Source organism: Poecilia latipinna, unplaced genomic scaffold (assembly GCF_001443285.1).
Source record: "Poecilia latipinna isolate Pla-1442-1.1 unplaced genomic scaffold, P_latipinna-1.0 Scaffold1356, whole genome shotgun sequence".
Lineage (NCBI taxonomy): Eukaryota > Metazoa > Chordata > Actinopteri > Cyprinodontiformes > Poeciliidae > Poecilia > Poecilia latipinna.
In genome coordinates, this window is record NW_015113972.1 from 57,611 (window position 1) to 70,045 (window position 12,435).

Sequence of the window (12,435 nt, forward strand, 5' to 3'; positions counted from 1 at the left end):
GGTTTTCAGAATTTTGTTACAAACAATATTGTAACAATATTGTTGCAATATTGTAACAATATTGTTGCAATATTGTAACAATGCAATATTGTATTGTAAGATTCTTACCATCTTACCTTCTGATGGTAAGAATTACCATCAGAAGGTAATTCTTTCCTTTTAAGTTAATTGGTTGTGTCTTGATTTTATTTAGGGGCATTCGGAAAAAAAAGGCTGAACACAAAGTGAATGTCACACTTTTTGTATTTGTATTTGCAGAAGATGATTAGTAAGACATATGAAAGAAAGGGGTCAGGATTAAAATATGTTCACTCTTCTGCCTACCTCCCTTTTATACAAAGTTATTAAAGGTTTTTATAAAATAAAATAAAATAAAAGCATGCCATACCTATTTTATTCTACTTTACTGGCCTATTTCAAAGAATCCCCCCCAAAAAAGTAAGTGAAAGTTTGTGTTTGCACGCGAGAAAAATGTGAATGTTACTAGAATTAATTACTAACAGAAGGCTTTGGCCTGAATATGTTTATGGATGCATCTGAATGTACAGTTCTAATACCAAAGCCATCTTGACCCCCAGAGTTTTCTTACATTCTGTCACACTGCAAGCAGAAACTTCGCAGTATGGAGTTTTGTATGATCAAACAGAACAGGACAGAAAGTAACACATAGACATGAAGGGGAAAAAACAACAGAGAAAAACTGTAGCTTGTGAGGGATAACCAGTTGGTTGTCCTGGATTTTATTAGAGTGTCAGAGGAAATTGGGTTGGAGGCTAATGCACACCAGAGTTTACAGATTTTAGTTTTAGTTTTACTAAAAAAGTTGAAAGCTATTTCGCTTCGTGCTGTACTGCCACATAAATCCCAGCAAAGTAGACGAAAATTTGTGGAAAGTGACAAACTGGTAAAAAAAAAAAAATCTACTTATATCAATCTCTAATAATAAAGAAGCATCGTAGCATTTTGATAACGTGCCTGTAATACCAACTAGAGTTGCGTTGTAGATTATGACCACTTTCCTTTGGTTTATTTCATGCACAGTTCTACAAAGGACAAAAAAAAGAACCTGCAGTAAAATCATTTGAAGAAAAACAACTCTTACAATTCAACAGCTTGAGCCTTTATCGCTGATTCTGCACTGAACCTGCCGAGCAGTAATGTTGGTCATATTTTGGTTCATGCATTACTTTTCTCTGTGCACTACTGATTTGAGAGCTTATTTTACAGTTTTTATCTGCTTTGCCTAAAGAAAATAATTTTTTTTTTCTGTGTGTTGATAAGGTAACAGACCTTAAATGAAGATCCAAGCATTTTTTTTTCTAACATAGATGAATGAAGATGCCAAATGTTTTGGGTTTTCCTTTTTAGGTTCTTTGTTAAAATAAAAGAAAATCCTATAATTCTCCCTTATTTATTCATGTACCATTGTGTAATCTTCTATGCCAGCGTTAGGCGGCCCCAGACTAATGTCACCTTTTCTCTCCAGACCAGAGGGAAAGGGCTGAATCCAGCTGTTGTCGTGTTCTTCACACAACTTCGTGCGTCGGTGCCGGATCTCGTTCTGTCTCCGAGAAAAGACGAGGGAGAGGAAGAGCCTAGTCGTGATTTAGGGGGCTAAACCTCGGCGGCACCTTGTCCTGTGATCTGCCACACTCTCCTGCCAAGATGAGTCTTTATCATACAAAGGGATTAGATTGCCCAGTGTAAGTGCCTTCAAGTTATTAGCACCTTCTTATACAAAGTATAACAGCAAACCCAAAGACATTGATTGCAGGGAACAGTTCAAATATGATTTCCTTATAGCTATTAATATGTATGCCTTAAATAGAAGCACACCGCTAAGCAGCTTATGATATTATGAAAAGAATGTTCCCTCAGGGGCATAATATGCCAGCAGTGACAGCAAGGAGAGATTCGTATTTACCCAGATTGGCTGTACTTACGTCAAGCATTCTCAGAAGCTTGTGGGAGGGAAGATGGGGCAGTGGCAACAGCTCGCTCTCGATAAGCACTTACCGTGAATAAAAGACAAGCATGAAAGTGAGGTTTAGCCTCTTTAAAGATTCCCGACCAAATGTAGAGGCAGATAGGGCAGGTGCCTTTGGTTCCGGACGTGATTAGCTGTCTGCGCCGCACTGTTCCCACAGAAATGAGACACAGCGGAGACATTGTCCAAGCTTGTCCAGGTGGGGGACCTGTCATCCCGAACCAGAGCTTAGCACGGCAGCGCTCGGAGCGAAAGATTAGGACCCAGAAATTCAGATTTTTTTTTTTCTATGAATGCTTAAGTCAAAAGTGTTTTTTTTTCTCCCCTCCCTTTGCTCCTTCCTCTTGCCTAACATCAGCTTTCATTTTATTTGCTCTCATATTATATTGAACATAAAGACGGGTTTTTTGTGTGCCTTGTGATTGCTTTATAAGCCCTATTTATTTTTTTTTTTTTTAGATCCAAATGTTGGAAGGCATCACCAAACGAACTGAGGGGAAATCTGCTTACTTTGCTTAAAAATATGCAATGTGTTCAAAATTAACACTGATCTACTAGAAGTCAATAAAACAAGGAAATAATCTGCTGAGGGGCATTAAAAACAGATCCGATAATTACTGATGCACTGTGTGATTGCAGAAACAACCGGCACACGTTAATTGAAACATATATACAGCTATATATATTGATATAAAGAGAAAATAGGGCAGTAGAATTTGATATAAGGCTGTTTTTCTGTGCTCAGTTAAGGTGGTCTCTGAAACGCTCCATGGACCAGGGGAGCAGCCAAGCATGAAGGGCAATACATAAGTCAGGGGCTTGTATGGTTCAATGTGTGAAAAAAAACTAAATATCAGCTTTTTTTTTAAAAAAAAAAAAAAAAAAAAGATAAATGCAATTTTGGTTTAAAATTTAGCACCATAAACTCAAAAGATTTAAATATTTTCAAAAAGCTAAAAAGTAGAAGTTTTTGTTTTTTCTAAAAAAGTGTATTTCTGTAAAATGATCCCTTTGAGGGGCTTTGAGGGTCAATAAGTCAGATTTACTGCTCCAGTGAGAAGATATCTGTGATGGATTGGTAGGATTATTGGTCAGTGCCAATGACTCAAAGACTGTGTTGTGTTTTTCTTTTTTGCCCCCTCCTTCAAACTCGCTCTCCAGCACATACAAGGGGAAATAAAAACAAGTCCGCTCTGCCAGAATACTGTATTTGTTTTTTTGTTTGTTTTTAACAAAGAATGTGAAAATCCCATTTTTAAACTGAGTAATCTATATTTCCTTTCATTTATAGTTATTGTAAAGCACATTTCTACTGTGAGTACGGTGTAGTCACTGATTACTCAGAAGATTCATAATGCATCATAACATTAATGACAGCAGTGGTGTTAAAAAACAAAAAACCCATCACATTAACAGTCCTTGCTGGTAGTATCATATAAACTGATACGTTTGCAGCACTGAGCTAAGTGGGTCAGTGCAAATCTAAATAAGAAATTCTGCTCTCTTCTGTAATCTTAAATACAATAAATAAATAATTGCATAAAAGCAACATATTTCAATGTAATTGGACATTTGGATTCAGTTAAATTACTGGCGTAAATGTAGTAAATATGTCAACAGCATTTAAAATGAAAAACGGGTTACATTAGACTATCTATTACTTCCAGAAGATATTCCTGTCTAACTGAGAATTACATATTTAATTTGATTTAGTTGTCTTCAAAATGACATTTAAAACACTCACTATCTCCCAAGAAATAACAGCATCAAATCCAGAGAGTGAGTGGTGTGTTGGATTTTGAAGACTATTATGGTTAGAAATAAGCATGTCTGTAACATTTTTCTTTATTTTATTTGCTTATTTTGTTTGAACAGTACTGTTCATCTTGCCATGGAGGCTGAAATTTTGAAAAAAAAAAAAAAAAAGTGTTACGTGGGCCTAAACGTGAGGAAATAAAGAGAATTTGTAGAAAATCAAGTCCTGTCACCTCTTTGAAATATGTGTGTTGCTTTTAACATTTTCCTGTTGTTAATAGTACATGTATGCTGAGATATATACAATGGAGTTCACCAGGTTAGCCGTCTACTTTTATTTATTTTTCCATTATTAAAGTTCGTCTGACCACCTCAGAATGAAATTTAAATCCTCAATGCGTTCAACGATGGGGTTGCATTTGTAAAATTACACAGTTGAAAATTAACAGCAATGATTTGGGTTATTTAGGTTAGTACTCATTTTTTCTGTCATAACAGGAAAAAAAGTAGGGGCGTTCATTTTTCACCATGTTATTCATTCATTTATAAATATCACAATTTCAAACTAAACATTAGAAAGCTAAGTATTTAGCTTCTAAGTATTTAGCTTCTAAGTATTTAGCTTCTAAGTATTTAGCTTAGAAGCTAAGTATCTAGCTAAGCTAAGATACTTAGCTAAGTATCTTGACTTATGTATTGCCCTTAGAGCTAAATATTTAGCTTTAAGCTAAATATTTAGCTTTAAGCTAAATATTTAGGTCTGAGGTACATTTTAGCCAATATCCAAATTCACTTGCTAATAGCTGGAAGTGGACTATAAAAATAAGAGTTAGGTTTAGCAAACTTCTAAATAAACGTCTGCTGGTGAGAGTGGTTGGCTTCAATTTTCCTCTCGACATGTGCAACATTTCAGTTTCATAGAATGAGCCGTTTTAGCGACAATAAAGATGTTTACCAGTGGATCCACAGCAACAGTGACTGTAGCAGTGATCCAGTCTCACCAGCAGGAGCTTATATAGAGGTATGAAAGACCCGGTTTTTATTTTGGTAGTCCACTTCCAGTTATTGGCAAGTGAATTTGCATATTAGCTAAATATTTAGCTCTGAGCTAAACATTTAGCTTGCTAACCTCAGATTTACTCACCTCAGCATGCTGAGTTCTTTTAAGTGACTCCAAACAGGAAGTTAGTCAGAATCCATTTTTTGATGTGTTAGTTAACTGACACACCAAATGTTTGTGTGGCTGTATGAAACAGAGCTCATCATAAAGGACACCCATACTTTACAGACATGACAGGACTTCATGTTTCACAAAATGCGATTCCTTTCTTCACATTTACACCTACGTGAAACTGTTTTTAGACAGGCCAATGTGCATCATAAGAAACACTGACAGCAGCTTAACCGCTTTACTTACTGATGTCCGTTCTAATGTGCTTTATCAAAATCTCACAACAGCATAGGTGCAGAAAGTGAGAACTTTTATAAGACTTGTGTGGGCAGAAAGTGCTGGTCCCAACCAGCACTGTTAATGGGAGTGAGCAGTTGCAACTGTATTTGAACAAAGCAACATAATTATTCTGTGATTTTTATGGTGCTGAAGATAATAGTGTGCAAGTTTTTGGTTAAAATAGCACAAATTTGTCTTAAGTTTTCATCCGTTTAAGGTAAAACTGCATATGAGGTTTCAATCTAATAGAACAAGCTAGATAGAACAATGCTTGACAAGGTAGCAATGTTGGAAATATAAATGAATCAAGAATAAAATATCTTATAGCACAGGAAGAGGCAGAAGAATAACTTTGCAGGGACCATTCTCTTGTATGGGTAGCAAAACTAATGAGAAGGTTATCAGATAGAAAGGTGACAATTTTAGGCAGTCTGAATGTAAAATAATGGTAAACAGTTTTGGAAATGTATTTCCAAAACTTGTCCATTTTAAGTTGCACAAGTTAAATTTTGTCCAACTTAAAAATGCAAACTATCATCGGAAATGTTATCAAGTTCACAATAATATATTAATGCAGAAAAGATACTTATTTAGAAGTTTCTGAGTGATGTAATGATTGTCAATTAAGAGTATTCGTTTTATTTCATAAATTATTTCATCCACATTAAATTTATGTGAAGCTAAATAGAATCAGTAACATTTGAATACTCTATACAAGTAAAATAAAATTAAGTAGTTAGATAAAGAGGATGTTGATATGTAAAAAAACACTTTGAGGTGGATAAATAAGTATTTAGTGGATAGTTTACAACAGGCACAAAGTGCTTCAATGCTGGTGTTACTCAGAATTACAACACTGTTGGAGACAGGTTGAAAAATCCCACCATTTACTCATATTATTGAAAAGTCAAAAACTATACTGTGTTTACTGAAGAAACATATAACATTAGGATAGTCAAGAAGCCAATAGTATAAGGCTTCCACAACTTTCTAACAAGGTGTGGAAATGGCAGCTAACATGTTAGCAACTACGGCTATATGCTATACTGTCATCGTAGGTTCAGCAGAGCATCAGCTTAAAGTCATTTTTAGTACTTAAAACTAAAGCTAAGTACCACAATCTGGCAAAAATGTAATGCATAAATATGAAGAAGGGCCTCTGTAACACTAATCCTTTTATTCCAAAACAACATGTGAGAATATTTACCTGATGCTGTCTTTGACTGAATTCAGTTCTGGCTAGCTAACACGACATACATTCCAGGTAGAAACAGCAGCAACAGCACTGATAACGCTAACAAAGCCGACACAAAAACAACCATGTTAATCAGAGCAGAAATGTACCATGGGTATAAAAAATTAACTAAGCCCCCTGTTAATAATATATCATTAGCAAACTAAATTTAAAGAATCAGCATGGAAATGCTGTTATGCTTACAGTTATTGTCTTTATCGTTAGCCCAGGTAAGAACCCTGCTTATTCTTCACAATACTGCAGATATTGGGTATATATAACAAATATTTAACGCATTATCAGATGATTCCATTGAATGTGGTGGAGGGGGGGATTTTCTACCTGTCTTAGCCTCGGTACAAGGTTCAGTAATGAAGCGTGTTCCATGAAAGATTGTAATTTTGAGCTCCATTTAAATGAAGACCACGTTATTCTTAGGTTATCAGACTAGTGAGCTAAAGTTCAGTCAACAAATCCTGAAAAATACCTGCAATGTTTAAACATATTCAATGACAACTTGCGTCCAAATCGAGTTGAGCTACAGTGAACGCTTAATGTATGATGTAAGTAAATGAATACAATTTTGAGTAGAAACTACTTTTAATATCAAGAGTTTGTTCTTTTACAAACTATGTAGACTCACGTTGAGCCCTTCTGACCATGGAACTCCAAGAGTTTACAACAAATTTGCCACTTGGACTTGACTGATATCACTTTTAGACGTAAGTTCAATTTTCATGTAGAGATCATTTCTAATTTAAGTAAACACATGCTGAAGGGGTAGAAATTAGATTTCATTACATACTAATGGTATGATAGCATGACATTTTTGCATGTCTCGCTCAAAACCCACAGCTACTCAATCAACATGGAGGACATGGCTGTTGAGAGAGCATCTGCCAAGGGTTCTCTTGCCATATATTTCTAAAAAAAAAAAAAAAAGAGAGAGAGAGAGAGAGAAAAAAAAATCACACACACACTTCCAGGACATGAAACAGCAATTAGCATGTCACTGTCACCCATCCACACACGCCCACTTCAATTTGGACAATTTATTCATGCATTTATCGTACCGAAGCGTGTAAAAGAACACTTCGTAGTTACAGTATGTTCGCTGTTTAACCTTTCATTTTGGGGAGGGGGAGAAGGGGCCAAACTGTGGAACAATTTCTCTGTCAGCACTATCGCTCAAGTGTTTTGCATATACTGTCATGGCTGCCTGCCGAGCGCGGGTGACCAACAGCAAAGAGCTCCGGGGCGTTCAGGCTGATGTGCGTGCTTGCATCCAATCACATCTGTCACAGTCGCAGCATTCTCTGGGGGTCAGATCGAGACGCACTGATATTTCACGCGGCCCATTTCTACTGAGCATGTTGCAAATTATAGAAATTTTCACGTCATAAATGTAGTCTATGGCAGAATTAGAGCAGTCATATTTCTTCAATTTCTCATCTCAGATATCAAAATAAATTGTGCCGTGGCCGGACGACGCATTATAAACGCGGCGATACAGAAAATGCTACAGTGGGCCAGGCAGCCACAGAGAGAGGCCCGGTCTGTGCTGTTAGCTATCCACACAATCACAGTTTTGCAAAGTAGCCCTCGCTGGGTCAATTTCCTCTGTTGTGGCAAATAACAAAAATATGGTAATATGCGTATTGGTATTGCACTAAAGACCTCCTGAACAGGCTCCAACAATGATCACACCATGACCCTAATATTTATTGACTCAATTATCCTTCTATCTCCACATTTTGACCGTACACTTGGACTACTTATTTGTCCTGTGTAAAAGATGAAAGCAGGTGAAAAGTGCAGTGTGGAGCAAAAAAAAAAAAGAAAAAGAGAAAATGAGAGAAAGAGAGAGTGTCAAAGAGTTTCATTTAGAGGAGGTGGGGGTATTATGAGCACATTTATCCAAAATTGGAAAATAATGAAGAAAGATTAAAGCCCTCCCAGTATTTTTCGCTCTTCCCAAATGGACAACCAGTCCTGTAGTTGACAATGGGCCGTGGAGAGTTCCAGACACTATTATGTGCCACAAATGAGAGAGTGACAATGTAAAAGCCTCTTTTGGGGAGATAGAGGGAAGGAAAGTTGAATGTGGCGTACTCATGCACATCTCCTTTTGTAGTTTTTCCATGTATTTTTTCTTTTGTGGCACGACAAGACGGGAGATAAGCACTCACACTGTTTTAAATGAAGCAAAAAAAAAAAAAGGATAGAGGTCTTTTTTTTTTTACATCCTCCATCATGGCTGTTATTAGACTACGCATTTGCAAGTGTGTTAGCTCCACCTAGACTTGCCATTCTGACCTCAACTTTTCTATTTCGCCCAAAAGAGAAAAAAAAAGTGCCGCTAACACAAACAAACACATGCACCTGCTCATTCAGTATCCGCTGGCCCCTGATTGGCTTATCAAAAGCCTGAAAAATATTCTTTATTAACTGTTTTTATTACATTTTTCCAGAATAAATCAATTCATTTGAACTGTGGGCGCAGTTTAAGGTGCACATGACAGCTTAAGCATTATGTTCAGATGGGGTAGGAGGGGAGCGAGATGAGAACTACAGCCCTCCATCACCTCAACCTTAAGCTGAGAAAATACAGACAACCAGGTCACAGAAATTCTGTCACAAGTTATTGGGCACCTAAGAATGTGGGAAATCCTGTGGTGCAATATTATTCTCTGTAAATCTCAGACTGTGAATAACACAAGCCAAGCAATTTAAGCAGGAAGGTCATAGCAAAGTAAAGCAGGAAAATTGCCAGAAGAAGAAGAAGAGAAAAAAAAAACAGGCTTTCTGAGAGAGTGAAATAGACGAGAGATGAAGGGAGATGAAAAGTTGACGAGCTACCCGGGCAGGTCTACAAAAAGTAATGAATATCCCTCGGTGTGGAGCGATTTTGAGGAACTGTCATTCTGAATGAAGTGAGATAAAAATTATATTTCTCCCAGATAAAAAAAAAAAAAAAAATCTCAAACCATTACAAAAGTAGAAAGGACACATGTCTGCCTGATGCTGCCCTTAATCCAAGACAAGGCCTGACAGCCGGCACCATCAAATGTCAGAGCGGCTGAAGCATCAAAACACAGTGATTATACAACACATATGAGAGAAATAAAAATAGACTATTCAGTGGGGGTAGGTGGGGGGAGCCCCTCTATTTTGGAATATAATATAAATATGAACTTTGTATTTAAAATAAATCTCCATTAAATGTTAATAATCTTACCAGTTCCACAATTTTTTCTTAAAAATAAGAAAAAAATTGTGATTAATTCGTAATAGTTCAGTGGATGTCAGAACTTTATATAGGGTGTATTCTCAGTAAACAGCTGCACTGAAACACTTGGACTTTTCCTGACAGTGAGCGTAAACGGAGCAGCGCGGCATTGAATGGAGTGTTATTATGTGCTCCAGTTTTTTAATCCAAAGTGGAAATTTCCTGTTTTTAAGATGGAAAATTTCACAGGAAGATCTCTAGAACCGGGTTCTGAGTCTGTGACCTGGTCTTTGGGTGGACCACCCACTTTCCCCAATGACCGCTGGAGACGCCAGTCACCAACTAATATGCATAAAAGTAAACTAATGATGGAGCAACTAGGAGATTATGTGTTATCTTCCTTTAATAAATGCTAAAAAGTAACAATTTCCTCTGTGTTTTCAATAACTAATTCAAAACACAGTGAACTGACCCACAACTAGGGATGCACTGATGTAAATATTTGGACCAATACAAACATCTGATATTAGTACTGCGAAAACCAATATTTATTGATATTGTATATATCAATCAATCAAGTTTATTTGTTTAGCAAATTTCAGCAACACAGCAGTTCAAAGTGCTTTGTATCATGAAAGCATAAACACATCGTGAACACATCATACAGTCAACAGTCGTGAAAACCAATAACAGACGTTACATTTTGACAAGAGCCATCATTAAAATCATCAACACCTCCAATATGTTGGTCAATGTTACATTTTTCACTTATTAAAAGCAACTCTATGAGCAGCTGGCTTTTTATTCTGGATTTAAAGGAACTCTGTTTCAGCTGTTTTGCAGTTTTCTGAAAGTTTGTTGCAGACAACTATACCGCTACCCCTTTGAAACCATGAAAAAAAAAAAAAAAACGTATCATATCAGTTTTACTCATAACCCCGATACCGGTATGTTAAAAAGTGATTGGCATTGCCTAATACCATTGCTGATGACATGTCGTGCTTCCCTCCTCAAAAACCATGAAAAAAGAGATAGTTCTCTGTCACTTGTGAACCAAAGACGTTTTCTGTTGTCAGAGAGAACTGCACATGTTCTCTCTAACATGTACAGTTTGAACCTGTGGGGAAATGAAGCTGTACACCATGTGGTCAATGAAGTGATTCAAGATTCCCATTTGATACTTATTTAAATCCAGACAGTGTTTGATCAGCTCTAGTTAAAAGCCAAAGTTACTTCAGACTCATCAAACCAGAATTGAATCATTTTACAGCAAACAGATTCTTTAAAAAACCTTTCGAGATTCATGGAAATATTATTCAGTTCATGAAATTATAAAGTCTGCATTTTCTTTGCTTTTTTGCCATCAAGACAACATTAATATGTAATAAAATTGAAAACGCATTTTATGTACTGTTAAAATGCTAATTTTACTATTTTTTTATTTTTACTGATTACAAATGCTATGAAACAAAGTTTGAATTTAGGAAAAAGATGCATAAAAATGCAGATCTGGACTTTTCTCAGAAATAGAGGTACATTGTACACTTTAGATATTTGGAAACAGAGAGAGAGAAATACATACCCCAAGAATCTTGAAATGTGTTCTCTTTACCCAGGTTGCGAGAAAAGTGTGACCTCATTCTTCCCATGTAGTTCTGATCAATTATTTCAACAGTCACTGGGTGATTGGTCTCCAGGGAGAACTTTCTTCTTGAAAGACTTTTCTTATTGATTTTTTCAGTATTCTAGCCAGAACAAAATTTTCTCTTGTTCTTCCAGCTTTGAGTAGACAAAACAAAATTCTTGGTGCATGCGCAGTATGTCAGTACAGGTCTCAGAACTGCAGTTTCCCCCACGACTCACCCACTAAGCTCCTTCAGACTAGCTAGCAGCAATTAGCAAACAGCTGGTGGAACTGAACATCTGCTGAGCTCATTATGTGAGCTACTTCGCAGTGAAACGCTGGTAAAGACGTTGTTAAAGGGTTAATAGAGGAGCCATGTTGTGCTGACTTCCTGAAGGCGGAGTTTCAGGAAGAGTAGGAGTTTTTTTTTAAAGAGACAGAGACCCAATTTCAAGGCATTAAATTGCAAAGTCAAATTTTAAACTCTTAAGTCATATATGACATATAGCATTTTCATAACAACTTAAGTTAGCAAAGTTTCTTAATTGTGCTATAAAATGACACTATGTGCTTGGAAAGTACTTAATACTGGCCCTTTAAAACAGTGGTCTCAATCTCCAGTCCTTGAGAGCCAGAGTCCTTCAACTTTTAGATGTGTCCCTTTTCATACACACTGGAATTAAATGGTGACACTGTTTCACTAGCATGCCGCCAAGCTCTGCTAATGAGTTAATACTGGAGGCCGGTGTGCTGAAGCAGAGAGACATCTAAAAGTTGCAGCACACCGGCTCTCGAGAACTGGAGTTTGAGAGCCCTGACAAATATTTACGACGACTAACGGCATCCAAAGTACCACCAGTGGCGAACAATTGAACTAGTTCTTTTGTCCAGCATGCCATTGTGTTCATCGCACAAAAAATACCTTGAAGAATATCTGAGTCGGAGTCGACACTATGAAGCTATAAGCTCTACGGTCTGCATTACGTCCGGAACCAACCAAACATGGGAGTGGGGGAGGCTAACTTTTTCCTCCCACCCTCCTTTCCACTGTCCCCCACTTTATATATATATATATATATATATATATATATATATATATATATATATATATATATATATTTTTGTTCTCTCTCTTTTTTATAGAGGCGGGTGTTTA